Below are 14247 nucleotides of genomic sequence, written 5' to 3'. Positions count from 1 at the left end.
CTGGATTTAAACCTGCCATAATGTATGCATGTTAAATGGCTGTGAGGATAAAAGAACCAGGCCAGAGTGCTTGTTTGGATAATAATCACCTGAAAATCCCGTACCAATATCTGTAAAGCTAATGAAAGGTCAGAATATAACACAGACCCTAAAAATATACAGTCCTCCAGGGACAGACATGCCACATTGCGAGTTCATGCGTGCGGGCAAGCCAGTGAACCAGATCTGCGATAATTTATTGTCTTGTAAATTTAGATCTGCCGACAGAGATGAACTACCTCGAACATACACGGTGGTGCTGAAACTTCAGAAGCTTCTGAAACGTTTGGCTAGCTCTCAGAGAAGGTGTCAGGGCCTGTTGTCGACCACTTTCCCCCCAGTGAAAACGGTCCAACACAAGGCATGTACATGGAGAGAAAGTTGACGCTTGCACAGATGAAAATAAATGCTCTCGCTCACACACACGCATACACATACACACATCCGTAACCACTGCTACACTATGTACCCTCATGTTACATCATGGTTGGCCTCTACAGGGCTAAGCTCCACATACTTGTGAGCCTTTCTTTCCTTATCCTCAGGACAGCCTGTCATTAATAGATTTTATAGCTCCCGTGAACAACACAAAGTGTCCATAGATGTGATGGTGATAACTCTGTAATAGAATGTTTACAGGGTCGCTGGAAGATGCCGTCATGCTGGACGGGTCTGAAGTATGCACACACATGAACGTGCACTGACACACACACATTGACACAAACTCAGACTGTGACTGTAGAGCAGGTGCTACAGATGACATCAAAGGAATATCCAGGGCAGTGTGGCCTCTCTGACGTTTAACGCATCTCAGACACTTCTTTGGGAAAACAGGCATGCCCCACCGGTAATACATAGACTGGGACAGCGATACGCACAGACAGAAATAATCAAGCATATGTAATTCATAGTAAACACAATAACCTGTGATAAATTTTAGTCTGGCTGCTTTGATTCCTTATTTCCATTTTAGAATGTAAGTTTTAAAGAAATAATTTAAATCCAAAATTTACCTTTATGGATGCTGCTCAGTTTTTCAGCCCAGACACTGTCCTTGCTCCCTCTGACTGGAACTGAGTTTGTGCTGAGTAGTTTCCTGTTTTAGTAGGGAACTGTCTATGTGACGTACGTTGCAGGTCATGGGCAGTTGGTCACATGGTGGCTAGCTGAGGTACGTAGTGAAGAGTGAATCAGTGAATTGAACTCTGAAACAATGATTTTTTTTTTTTTTTTTCTGTCTGTCGACTTTTTACACACTGTTTAAAACGAGATCAAAATCACTGGTATAGCAGCTACCTGTGGTTTATGTGTGGGAAGCGGTGTTTTTAATTTACCTATTCAGATGTTGAGTGATCAAGATTAAAGTAATATATTTAGTCCATCTCAGGTCGGCCTTTCACGGTGAAGTTCGCACCAGAATATACACTAGCCAACAAAATGTTATGGAAATATAGGTGCACACCTTCTATCTAGAGTCAAAATTTGGCAAACATTTTTTTTAGTCTGAGTGTTTGCTTATAGTTAGCAAGTTGTGTCATAATGTCATACAGTCAGTTCAGAGACAACATTTCGAGAAGTTAAATGGCAAAGCATGGTGGTGACAATTTGATAAATGGCTTTATTTTGGGGTTTAGCTGTAAAGTTGCTCAAATCAATATTTTCTCGTTAACAGAGGATTAAATGATGATGTGTCACGCTCACCTCCTCTCCTCAACCTGTAGCCCGTAGCAGCAGGCAGATATTTGGTTTAACTTTGACTGATAATTGCTAAAGAGAGAGATATTTCCCTCGGATATTGGAAGAGAGTAAAAAGTTAAAAGGAGAGTAATATTTTACCTTAATCCATCAGGTGACCAGAAATATGACTCATAATGAAAACCGATGTTGCTCCGTGTCTGCCTTACAATTGTTTGCCGAAACATTTGCCATAACAATTTCACAAGGTAAAGATATGTCACTGTTGTGTTTTCAGCTTGTTGTACTCTCTGGACGTGGTAGAAAGACGGAGTGAATGTAGGTTTACTGTTCATGTGCATATTTGTGCTTTGATTACTGTATATAGCACATACAAGTAACTGTGGTCCAGATTAGATCCTAAGCTTCCCGGGTGCTATAGTCTCATAAATCTTACTTTCAAACCACTCTGTTTTACAGTGCAGAAAGCTGCAAGCTCAGTGGAGTTGGTGTGTGCTACATGAGTTGTAATCCTTTAGGTCATTCCAGCAGATTCTAAGATCAGCTAAGAACAGTTTATTCTGCCAGGTCCGGTTCAGGCCAGGAAATAAACTGAAGCTCAGATAGATTCAGATTAAAAAAAAGTAGATGCGGTTGCATCTAAGATTCAGTGAGAAACCCTTCCTCCAAATCACACTCAGATATATATTAATGTAGTATGGACAAGTATATAGTATATAAATAATATTTCCTACTTGTGAGCCACGCTGAGCTCATCCAGTTGAGAAAAATCCATACCGCACTCATCTAAATGATCTTATATTACTAACTGCAATGCCAACTACTGAGCATTTATTTGAATTTGCATATTGAGAGGGAGGCAAAACATAACTATTAACAGTGACTGGAAATAATTCGTCAGGGAAACGTTTATTCCAGGGAATAATGAAGTCAGTTTCCAACACAATATGAGTATTCTGGATCTGATAATTGACTCCATTTAAATTCCCTGTGGGAGATAGAGTGCATTCCATGAATGAATATATTACCTGTAAGTTTCCCTCTTCAAAGTTTATCTGCCTAAATGCTTTATAGTTTTATTACTTAGTTAAAAATAGAACAAGAACAAAACAGAATACTTCATTCTGTGGGTAACGTGTATATTTGGCATTCCATAAAACCCTCAGTCTAGACTGTATGGAGGAGGTTACAAAGTCTGTGATCTGTGAGAAAGGTGGCATGAACATTGTTGTTAAAGCTGCAGTAGTCCTGCTGTGTGGATGCTCAATGAGCAGTCACACCGTGTGATTGACGTTCTTTTTTGTGGTGAAAGTTGTACCTGGCATTTTAGGTTAAATTCTTGAGTGTGGGCCATTGTGGCCTTTTGGCAAAAAGATGTGTGGTGAGGGCTTTAAGTTGTAGAAGAGGTCCCTCCACACCCTGAGTGATGAGAGCAAGGTTTAACCGGCTGCAGGTGCGCTCGAGACAGGCGGGTAGGGCCTTTGAAGTGGAAGCCAACTGGGACCCCAGCCCATCTCTGACTAGCAGCCAGAGACACATTCGCTTTCAATTAACACTCTCCCTTCTTTCTCAATCGCTGCTCTTTCGCTTTCTGCTCTGTTTTTCAGTATTAATCTATGTATCTGTTCAGAAGAGAACAGCCTGAAAACTGTGATGCAATACCGTCAATATCCTGTTTGTCCCGACAAGTGAATGACTCTAATAACCTGATGAATGATCTAAAATCATAATGCCAGGATTCGTTTTCAGAAGAAATTTGACCATCAAAGTGCACAGTGATTTCAGTGTCTGCCGTGTGTGTAGGGTTCTTGCTTCATCTCTCAGTCAGGCTTCATGAATCTTCTCATGGGCCAAGTTGAGCGTCCAGGGAACACCGAGTCCTCTGACACCCTGATCTATTGTTTTCTCATTTATCTTTATGTGATGAAATCATAGATCACGTCACTCTCACGCCCTGTCATCTAAACAGGATACATCCTGTCCTTTGTGCTGCTACACAGGCAAGCAAAGTCATACCAGCTCCATTACCTGATAGAGAAGTAATGTGTAAACTGTTGTTGCTTATTGGCTGTTTTCACTCAAACACATATGCACATACAAGCGTGTACGGAAGCATGCATGCACACATCTCATTAAAGAGAGTGAAAAAGAGAAATAAATGGCTGTTTCGATGGTAAGCTCCCTGTAGGCAGCTACATCTGGCTCCTGTTAGCCACAAGCGTATAAAAATCAAATGCGGTTTAGTCCCAGGCATTCTGAACTACAGACACATACACACACTGGGAGGTATAACTCCAACATGGTGGTCACCCCCACAAGTCCCCGGCTCTGCAATACCAACCCTAGTGAACTCAGCAGACATCAAGGGGCTCAGACAGAGACTAGTATTGCTGACACAAACAATAACAACAACCCACGTACAGCCTCTATACAAAACATTAAACCCTTAAAACCCAAAGCATAATTTTCTGCTGGGCTTCTGCTAATATGTCTGAACGAGAGTGGGAGGCATCAATAATAGAAAAACGTGGACAAAATTTAAGGAAAAAGGGCAACTATAAAATATTTTGTTTACAAATGTAGATATATGCCCATAAGAGGACATCATTCTATATTTTATTTTATTTCATTTCATTCTTATATTAACTACCTGTATAGTGCCATTCTAGAGGAATCTCAATTTGAATTTTCTTTCATTAAAATTAACATATTTCAGACATTTGCTTGTAGAGGTTTTGTATTTGACAATAGTCTGGAACCATACGTCAGTCAATCAGTTATTGGATTGACAAAAAAAATTATTATTTTGACAGCTAACTAACCCCTTAAAAGAGTAATCCTTTCTGTAACTTTGTCAGAATTGTGATGGACAACTAAAAGAAACTGATCAAAATCAACCCAGCAGAACCAGACATGTCATGGTTTTATTCCTCCCATTCTTCTTTGACCAATCTTGGCACCTATATTACCCGCAATGCAACTTCACCACCAATGGTTTAGTCACAAGTTTGGCTGTGTTATGCTTGTAGCAGCCAATGTAGCCTCAAGGTTCTCCTGCCTTAGGCAGAGATGAGGAGGTGGAAAAAAGACCTCTGGTAAGCTCATGTTATCCTTCTGCACTCCCAGATTTCTTACATTTTTCACACTTGTAGTCTTCCAACTCGGCAGCAACCAACCGTGACGTCACCCATTGGTCAGTCAACTGTCTTTTCTGAAGCATTAAATTTAGACTTTGTCCCTCGCCATCTTGCTATTTTGGAGCCAGAAGTGACCATATTTGGATGAACTGGTGGGGGTGAGCCGAGACACACAACGCCCTGCCCACCAATATTGCAAACCTGACTGAACCAGAGACCTGTCAATCAAACAGACATGCTCCCAAAAATGTAATTTTTTTTTAGGCCTAATAATTAATATATGAAGATGGATTACCAGAAAAGTAATAAGAAGGAGTGACTTTAGCAAATGACAACATCATGACTTGTTGAATGGGAGCCTATGGAGCCAGAGCCTTTTTAGAGTCAAGCCTATCAGCCCTCAGTGGTTTTGCAGTTTATGGCACTTAGGCATTGGACACATTTTTCAGACCTGGAAGCTACATCCACTTTTATATACAGAATATGCTTCGGACCCAACCAATGCTAAATATATTGGATTTGGCACTATTCTGTCCACAGCTATAAAATACTTTTTACAACATTTTTCACATATGCAGTTGCAGTCCCAACGACTTGTAAATTAACTTTGATGGGTAAATATCAGTGGAGTACACCTATTTTTCAACAATTTATGATTCTATCCCAAAATGGACGTCGTCTCCAGGCATGAAACATGAGGCTAGTGTGCAAGTGCCTTAAAGTGCAAAATCACTGAGGGCTGCTAGGGGCTGCCTCCATGGACTGACTTTCCAAAAGCATCAACATCTCTAACTGAATACTAAGTCAAAAAACAAAATTCCTCAACTTGTTATGGTGTCATTAGCTAAATTAATTCCATGCTATCATTGTTTTGGTGGTCCATCTGAAAGTGATTCCCTAATCAATTAGATATTAGGGCTCTAAGACAGGTATGTTTGGGGTGTGCCTGATGTGATGCATGCTGGGAGTGCGATCCGGGAAATGAATATGTTTTGGTTTTGGACAGTTGGTAAAATAAAACAAGATTTTGGTCTCTGAGAAAATCATTCTGAGACAGTAGTGTTAGTCTAACGGCACGCCATATTATATGTTGAGCCACAAGCTGATATGAAAGCAGGCTGCTGTGCGAACTGAGGATGCTGAGGTGAGTTAATCAACAGGATGTGACGAATAGTTTTTGCATAAACAGGCTCTCATGGTCAAGCAAGTGAACTAAGGCCGGACTTCTTCTACATCCCAGACATCCAAACAAATCTGTGTACACTTAATGAGACGTGGCAGTGCAATGCTTCACAAAAATTGTGACTCATTGATCAAACAGACATCATTAGCATTGCTGGTGATAGTGAAATTACTGACACACACTTGAATCATGCTCTGATGTGTAATCGGTGTGTGGGAGTGTAACAGAGAAGATTTTTAAAGAAAAATAATTTAAGAAGTCAAGCTCAGAAAGAGAACACAGGCAAGCAAGTAAAGAAGATATATGTGTCTTTTCACTCGATCAGAGATTGAACTTTAATGTAATTTCTGCAATTTTCTGGGTGTCTGTAAATGTCACTGAGGTCAAAGCCAGCTCATCCTGTGTGTTCCTTCAAGCCCAGCAGGCATGTCTGAAAGACTCTGAAGCCCCGTGAGTCTGTCTGTTGCCTTCAATTTCCTGCCATGCTAAATCCTGGACAAAAAAAGCTATCTTGATTTCAGCTTGGATGGGATCAACAGCGCTTAATAACTTTTGTATTACTGATATTAGCATGTAATGTTAGAGTAATATCACCTGTATGAAAACATCTATTTAAAGATTTGACAAAAGAGAGCTAGTTCTCTCTCAAGAGGAGTGCACATCACAAGTGTGCAAGATGTGTTTTGGTCTTGACTTGAGTGCTGGCATTATCTCTTGGCATCAAAATGAAAACATTTTCTTGGTGAAGAACACCAGATTTTACGCCATATTTTAACAATAGCTGCGTTGTGGCCTTCTGAAGAAGTCCAGTAAAAAGCTGGCACATTGTTGGCAGCCGGTTGGCACTTGTCCTGCACTGTCAAAGTGAAATGTTGCCCTCATGTCAGCTCTCTGTAAACTCTCTGACTGTGATGGACAGGCCCTCTCGTGATCTAACACACAGCAAGAGACACCGAGGTTGAGCTCAGCCTCTGGACTGCTTTAAGGTCCTGGAAGCATCTCAAGGCTTGTTGCTGCCAGGTTTCAGTAGGTAGTGAGGATCAGAGAGTTTAAAGCCTGGCTCTCTCGCTTTGTTGCAATGTTATTTAGGCAGTGGTGGAGGAAGTGAGCAGATCCTTTACATAAAAGTACCTACTGTAAACACACTTCAAATAAAAGTCCTGCATTCTGTCTCCTACTTAAGAAAATTGGACAATGTGATATGATTACTGATGTCGTGATTGGTAGAGGTGGAGCTTGTTTTTTTTGTTTTTTTTAGTCCAGTGGTTCACAATGTAGTGGTCACAAGATAATGAATGAAACTGTCAGACAAATGTAGATGGAAAAATTGTTAATTAAACTACATTCAGACAAATGGTGTGCCATATCATATATCGGTTTTGATAATATTGGTGGCATTTTTGATATCATAAAGATAATGTCAATATTTTGACCTGTTGACGTCACGATCTACAGTACATTCAAAACTCATGCATGCCATCAACAAAAATGGCTTAAAATGGCTCCATGGCATCGGTGGAGAATGTGGTTTGGGTGTAAATGAGATATGAAACGTCATGCTCATATGTTTACTGAATATTTGAAAGCAAATTTGTACATTTATGCTGACACAAAACTAAAGCACTTATTTTGTTCCAATTGTATGTTCTTGAAATTGATAATAAAATATATTTCAATATTTTGTCACTGCATTTGTGTAGCGCATTATCACCATAGTGGTCTCAATGCTCTTACAGTTTGCCTCCCATTCACACACACACACACACACACACACACACACACACACACACACACACACACACACACACACACACACACACACACACACACACACACACACCAGCATTCAAAAACCAACGGCGGCAGAGCAGCCATGCAAGGTGCGAGAGAGAAAGTTATTTTAGAAATGCCCTCAAATATTTGGCCTTATCGTCCACCCGCTAATTCAGACAAACTTCAGATCGACTGGAGCCCTATGTGAAAGTCACTGCCCTCTCGTTCATTTGGATGCTGTCAGTCCGTCCGTGAAGCGGGTGTGTCAGCTCAGAGGACTCCAGCAAATGAACAAAGAGTCATCTGGCAAACTAAGTTGATACTGACTCAACTTTTGCTGCAACACAACACAACCTCTTCCAACTGAGCACAGTGTTGGCCAATCACATAAATGTGTTCTTGGTGGATATGTGAGTTTCTACCATTAACCCTGAGGAAAGATAAAACAGTTGCCAGTGTGACACCGTCTCAGAGTAACATTCTGTCCTATCGTATTATAAAACTTTGTGCTGTGGATGTTTTTTGTTGTCTCACTGATGCTTGAAGCAACACACTCCCATCAGTGCAGTATTGTTTTAACACAGGGCTGGTTTTGGAGCTGAATGCCTGCTTAGCCCTGCATGAACTGCTATGTATTTCTGCAGTACATATAAAATTATATTTTCTAATCTTAGTTATATTAATTCAAAATTTAATATTCAGTCTGAAGACCTTTGTTGATGACAGTTTGACATTTTGGAAATATACTTTGCTGCTTTCTTGCTGAGAGTCACATCAGCACGTTGTCACACTTTCATGTGTTGAATAGATCTTTTTTTTTTTTTTTACCTTTGGACAGAGCTAGTCTGTCTTTGTCTTTCCTTTCTCCACTTTTTATGTTCAGCTAACTGGCTGGTGGTTGTTGACAGACATGAGAGTGTCATCAATTTCTCATCTATACAAGACAGCAAATAGGCAAATGTCAAGGCTGAACTGCTCCGATTAGTTAAACCCGGTGTGCTTGGTTTTAATTTCAAACACACTAAATAGGTAACGAGTGAGTCTTGTAGTATTCTGTCTTAAATTACCAGTGAATTTCTTTAACAGAATTTTTTTGTCTTTATCTAGAAAGATGGAATATCAAGAAAAGTTGTTTCACTCTATTAGGTAGACTGCAACAAAATTCATGAACATCAAATTAAAGGTTTGCCCACAGACAGCCGTATCGGTCTGGTCTGTGTGTGGGATTTAAAACAGACGCTCTCTTTCTCATTCAGTGTGTTTGTGTGCATTTGTGCCCCGTAGCAGACTGCTAACAGGGAGAAACACATGTCCACATTAAGCGGTTTCACTGATCAAGCTGATATAACTGGAGATGAAAGAACAGAGCGGGAACTAGTCCTTCCTCTGAGTGCTGCGGCTACAAGCTGTCAGAAATAAAACTCACTGTATGCTCATGTTATCATTAAAACTATGTGACAATTTAACACTGGTGCTTACAAAGCAGAATAAAATACAAAGGAGAGAGGATCAGATCAAATATCATTGGTTTGGAGGTGGGTGTTTGTGAAGCACATGATATTAATTTTTTTTTCCTTCCTTGTGTTTTTCAACACAGAGAACTTGACATGGTTTTGGAAAACGTCTCCAGAATAAGAACAATGAACAGGAGAGAAAAGGAAGGAGAGAAGCAGAGGAGTGACTGATTGCAGGGCATCAGACCAAATGGGAACCAGAGACTGTGAGATGTCAGAGCTTCTACAGATTTATACTTTACCTGCTCCCCTGAGATCTGCCACACATACACCTGCTCAGAGCAGAACGAAAGAAGGGGACGAGATGGGAAAAAGTATGGGCACCAAGTCAGAGGTCAAACGGTGCGAGAAGATTAGTAATAGAGGCCTAAGTGAGAGATGGAGGACTGCAGAACGAGGGGGCTGGGCCTGAGGAGAAATCAGCAACATCAGCTGGGCCTTATTTAGATCAACCTTTTGTACTCTGAAAGGAGCCCGTGGCGGCCGCCTGTACATCTGCCCTCCGCATGTTGGACTGCCCTGGGTGGGCTGCCCGGTTCTGCCTTTTCTGCCCTCTCCTCATACTGCCCTTTATCTTCCTCCAGGGTACAGGGTACTCTGTACATACTAAAACAGAAATGCTATTTTAATAAAAGGCATTCATTCCAACATTTCTGATTTAATTCTTAAGGATCACTTCCTTATGGATTTATTGCGAAATAGAAACATGAGCTACAAAAATCCTCCAATGACCATCATACTCGTATTATTGCTCAAGATTTTGCCCGTCAAGAAGAAGATTAGAAGCATACTCAACGCATTTGCTCGCAGCTGCAGGTTTTGTGGACGGGCCCAGAACATCAAGAGGGCTCAGTTCCCCATCACCCACTGCTGAGTGACACGACTTCCCCTTCACGGATACTGTCTGTTTAGTGGTAGAGAGAAATTCTGGGATACATGCATCAGACTTCAAAAACAAATCTATTCTCTAGGCTTTGTTAGGTAGCCTGGTTACAATGTTGTACTGGCCACCATTTGTAGCAATACCAACAATATCCATTATGTCATAAATTTCTTAATCCTTCCTGTTTATTCTGTACATTGGTGTGGCTGTGCTTGATATACACAAGACGCTCCGCTGCCAGTGTGTTGGTCAGTGGACACCTTAGTACCACCCTCCAGTAGAAGACCACTTTTGTCTGATTGATGCCGTTTTTACCACCACAGACAGGAGAACACAGGAGTTCATGAAACCACCAAGTGTAACTGACAGACACATGACAGGACAGGACATGCCCCACTCCACCAGTTAACAGTCCGCGGAGCTGCTAACTGTTACTTTGACTCAAGGCTGGTCTGAATTAGAGCCCCCTCGCCCCTTCTGCGGACCTCATTCTACTGATCCAAACCTAACTTCTGTATAAGTCGCGGCTCGCCGAGTGATTTCTGAATCCCATCAATTGTTTCTTTTCACTGGCCAACTCTATCTTTCTATCTTGGCCTCCTCTTCCTTTTGTTAAATCCGTGATGAGTTAACTTGCTTTTTAAGGAAGAAGAGATGCAACTGGGCAGGTCCCACCTGTACAAAGTTAACTGTGGAGGCCTCACAGAAAGGCCTCTTCTGAACACAGCTGTAAAATCTTTATGGATATGTCGACTAAACTTTAACATTAAACTCACTCATATGCTGCATCTTTCTAGACTGATACTGTTTCCACAGATTACTCTGACATAACAGCCAAACAAAAATAACGTTCTTAAGAACTCTGATGTGACTTCAGCAGGTGGCAGGTGTGTATGTTTGTGTGTGCACAGACATGGCAGTCAGTTTCTGGTGGTGCCATATGAGGTCTAACTGGCTTTATCTAAAAGTCACTAAATGGTAAAAAGGTCACATGGACTGCCAGACTGTATGTAGGTATAGCAGTTTGAGAAGAAGTACATCCAGATGTGCACTAGTATGCGTGCGTGCGGAGGCCTAATGGCCCACAGTGACTTTTTCTGATCACAGAACACACCACGCACACACAGCACAGCAACACATGAAAGTACTGTCAAAAGAATCCCCTCAGGCCCCCTCACAGGAAGACCCCATTACAGCATGTGTGCATTGATAAAAACGGTCCCCCATCTGCCCCGTAGCTCCTGATAGCCATCTCCTCCCTTCAGTGGGTTCCTACTCAAACTGTGCAGGTCCAACTCTGTAACTGGCCCCCAAAGAAACAATATAATGGAGTAAAGGAGCCTCTTTATGTTCCAGATAAAACTAATTTACCCCTTTACTTAATGCCAAATCCCCCAATATGCAATTGGGCATATACATATTAGCATGCCGTGTTATAAATGTGTTCAGTAATGGCAACGTAGTGGCACACTTTGTGTGCACGTTTGTATGTCATTTTACTTGGTCACATAAAAGGACGACAGGAGAGGAAGTTCAGTGCATTTCAAACACAGCATTAAAAGGGAAACTACTCTTTTCGGTTTAAGGTGCAAGTTGACTGACATACATGAACAAACACAAACATAACAGAGAAAACATAACAGGATTTTGTAAAAATTATATTCTTTCATTCATTATTTATCAATAAATATAAACAGTAGAGCAACAGTAAAAACCCAAGATTTTCAGTTTGCAGTGATGTAGGGCAAGGGAGAAGAAAATCTCCACACTTGTAAAGCTTGAACCATTAAAAATGTGGCAATAGTTACTTGAAAAAGGACTTAAACGATAAACCCATTGTCAAAAAAGCTGGATATTAATTTTTGGTCCATCAACCAATCTATAGACAAGTCATTTCAGTGCAAATAACAATCATTGTCAGTGTCTAGTCATGAGAGAGGAACTGCATTGACTAATGCCCACTGGGAGGCTGTCAGAACAGTCAATTGCTCAGCCAGAAATCATTGAACAGTGATGTGTGTTGAAACCTTGAAACACTAAAAACATTCCCACTTTGTCCTTGAAAAAAAAAGGCGTAAATCATTTAATGGCAGTTGATAGCCTAAACACAATATTTTCAAAAGGAACATGACTTCAATGCACAGCCTCTGTGTATGTTAACATTGTGTCTGCCACACAAGGATGCAATACTATGATGTCTTGTTACCCTGGGAGTTAAACTGGGAGCCTGTCTTTTCCCGTGCAGTCGGAGCAATCTCATCATGACGTTATAATGTAGATAAATGGCCCTGACCTGGCAGACTCTCCCCCATCACAGCTAATGGAGGAGTAAAGTCATATTTCACTTCTTGTGCAACTCTGCTGACAATCAGTCTGAATTGCAAGGCCCTTCACCAAGAGCGTCTTTTCTTTTTTATTGATTGATATAAAAGCAACACTTGGAGTGACAGTGTCCCACATACAGTATGTTGGTGTAGTGGTAAAATGACACCTTTCACCCTTCATAGCTCTGTCTCTCTCGACCTTATCGTTTCAATGGCTCTAATCAGCCTCAGGATCAGCCTTGATCTCCACTTGACCTGGAATAAATCAAACTACACTCTGGCTGATGGCACATTTGTTCAGTATAACTTACAGTTGACAGTATATTTTTCCTAAAGGCCTCACAATAGAATAGGAAATCATGGAGTAATTTACATGTCAATGGCTATACATTTTGGAAAAGTAATACTGTTGTTTGAGGGTTTGGTTTGAGCTTAAGTTTGACATCTCAATTTTGAACACAGTCTGGTGGTGGCGTCTCAATGAGACTCGATGATTTTTTAGTTTATCCAGACTGTCTCGTCCACCAATGCCGAGGGGGGGGAACCACTTAGGATAAAGGTTCTGCGTTTACATTGTAAAATCTGAACTTGTTGTCAGTGTTTCTCACTACAAACAACAAACAGCCCACAGGGAGTAACGCTTGCTGCAGTTAACACACTCACACATACATGCAGGGACAACCGTGTATGCAGCGGTGCCTCTCACCGTGAGGGATAAACACCATGTCGTGTGGCCCGATCTGTTTACGAGTTAGCCTCTGGCCGGCCAGGGTCGTGGAGGTTGTGTGTGTGTCTATGTGTGTGTGTGTGTGTGTGTGTGTGTGTGTGTGTGTGTGTGTGTGTGTGTGTGTGTGTGTGTGTGTGTGTGTGTGTGTGTGTGTGTGTGTGTGTGTGTGTGTTAGTGTCTGAGAGTGTTAGGGAATGTGTGATAGAAGGATTACAGGCAAGCTGGCCGTCGCTTTCATGAGGAAAAACAAACAGAAACAAAGGCAGAGTGTTAGACAAGCTCAACGTTTGGCAGTTCTGGTTCTGTCTGTCTATCGGTCTGTCTGTCAATCTGTCAATCTGTCTGTCTTTTCTATCTTCTATCTGGCACATTTGTCTTTGTCATACTCCACCTTTTCCCCGCTGATGTTGCAGCTGTTCCCTGGACGCATCTACTGGCAGGTTGCAACAGCCTTCTGGCGAGTGTTGATCAGTCCACGGGCCCAGGGAAACATGCTTCTGAACTTATCCACAGGGATGTTTCACAGGAGGCCAGCTGGGAAGTCGGTGGGAACCCAGAGAAAGGTGAGAGGGTTGAAGTCGAGGGTATAAGTAGGGGAGAAGCAAGAATGATATGAGGAACACATGGAGAAAGATTAAAGAAGAGAAGGTTCTGGTTTGTGAGTGGGAAAGAGGGGAAGACAGAGAGTCAGAGAAAGATGGTGAATACAGACACGCTTGGTTCTGTTCTCATAATATATAATGGCAAATTTAGAGTAGTTGAAAGCTCAAAATATTTGCTTTTTGTTGTATTCTCAACTACTCGCTATACAATTCAAAAATATAAGTATTCTTAATTATTTATACCATGCGTTGTGTGTTTTTATTACTGTAATGTTTCTTTTTTTTTCCACAGTTGGCACAGGTCTGGATATTTCTTTCTTTTTTTTTTACTTTTCCACCGTTCTCACTGCCGACATCCAGCTCGGCACAG

Source organism: Brachyistius frenatus, unplaced genomic scaffold (genome assembly GCF_029030835.1).
Source record: "Brachyistius frenatus isolate BFR_SWC_R1_liver_20210118 unplaced genomic scaffold, ASM2903083v1 Contig_6, whole genome shotgun sequence".
NCBI classification, from domain to species: domain Eukaryota; kingdom Metazoa; phylum Chordata; class Actinopteri; family Embiotocidae; genus Brachyistius; species Brachyistius frenatus.
The sequence above is the reverse complement of the archived record's forward strand: the minus strand, read 5'-3'. Positions refer to the sequence as shown.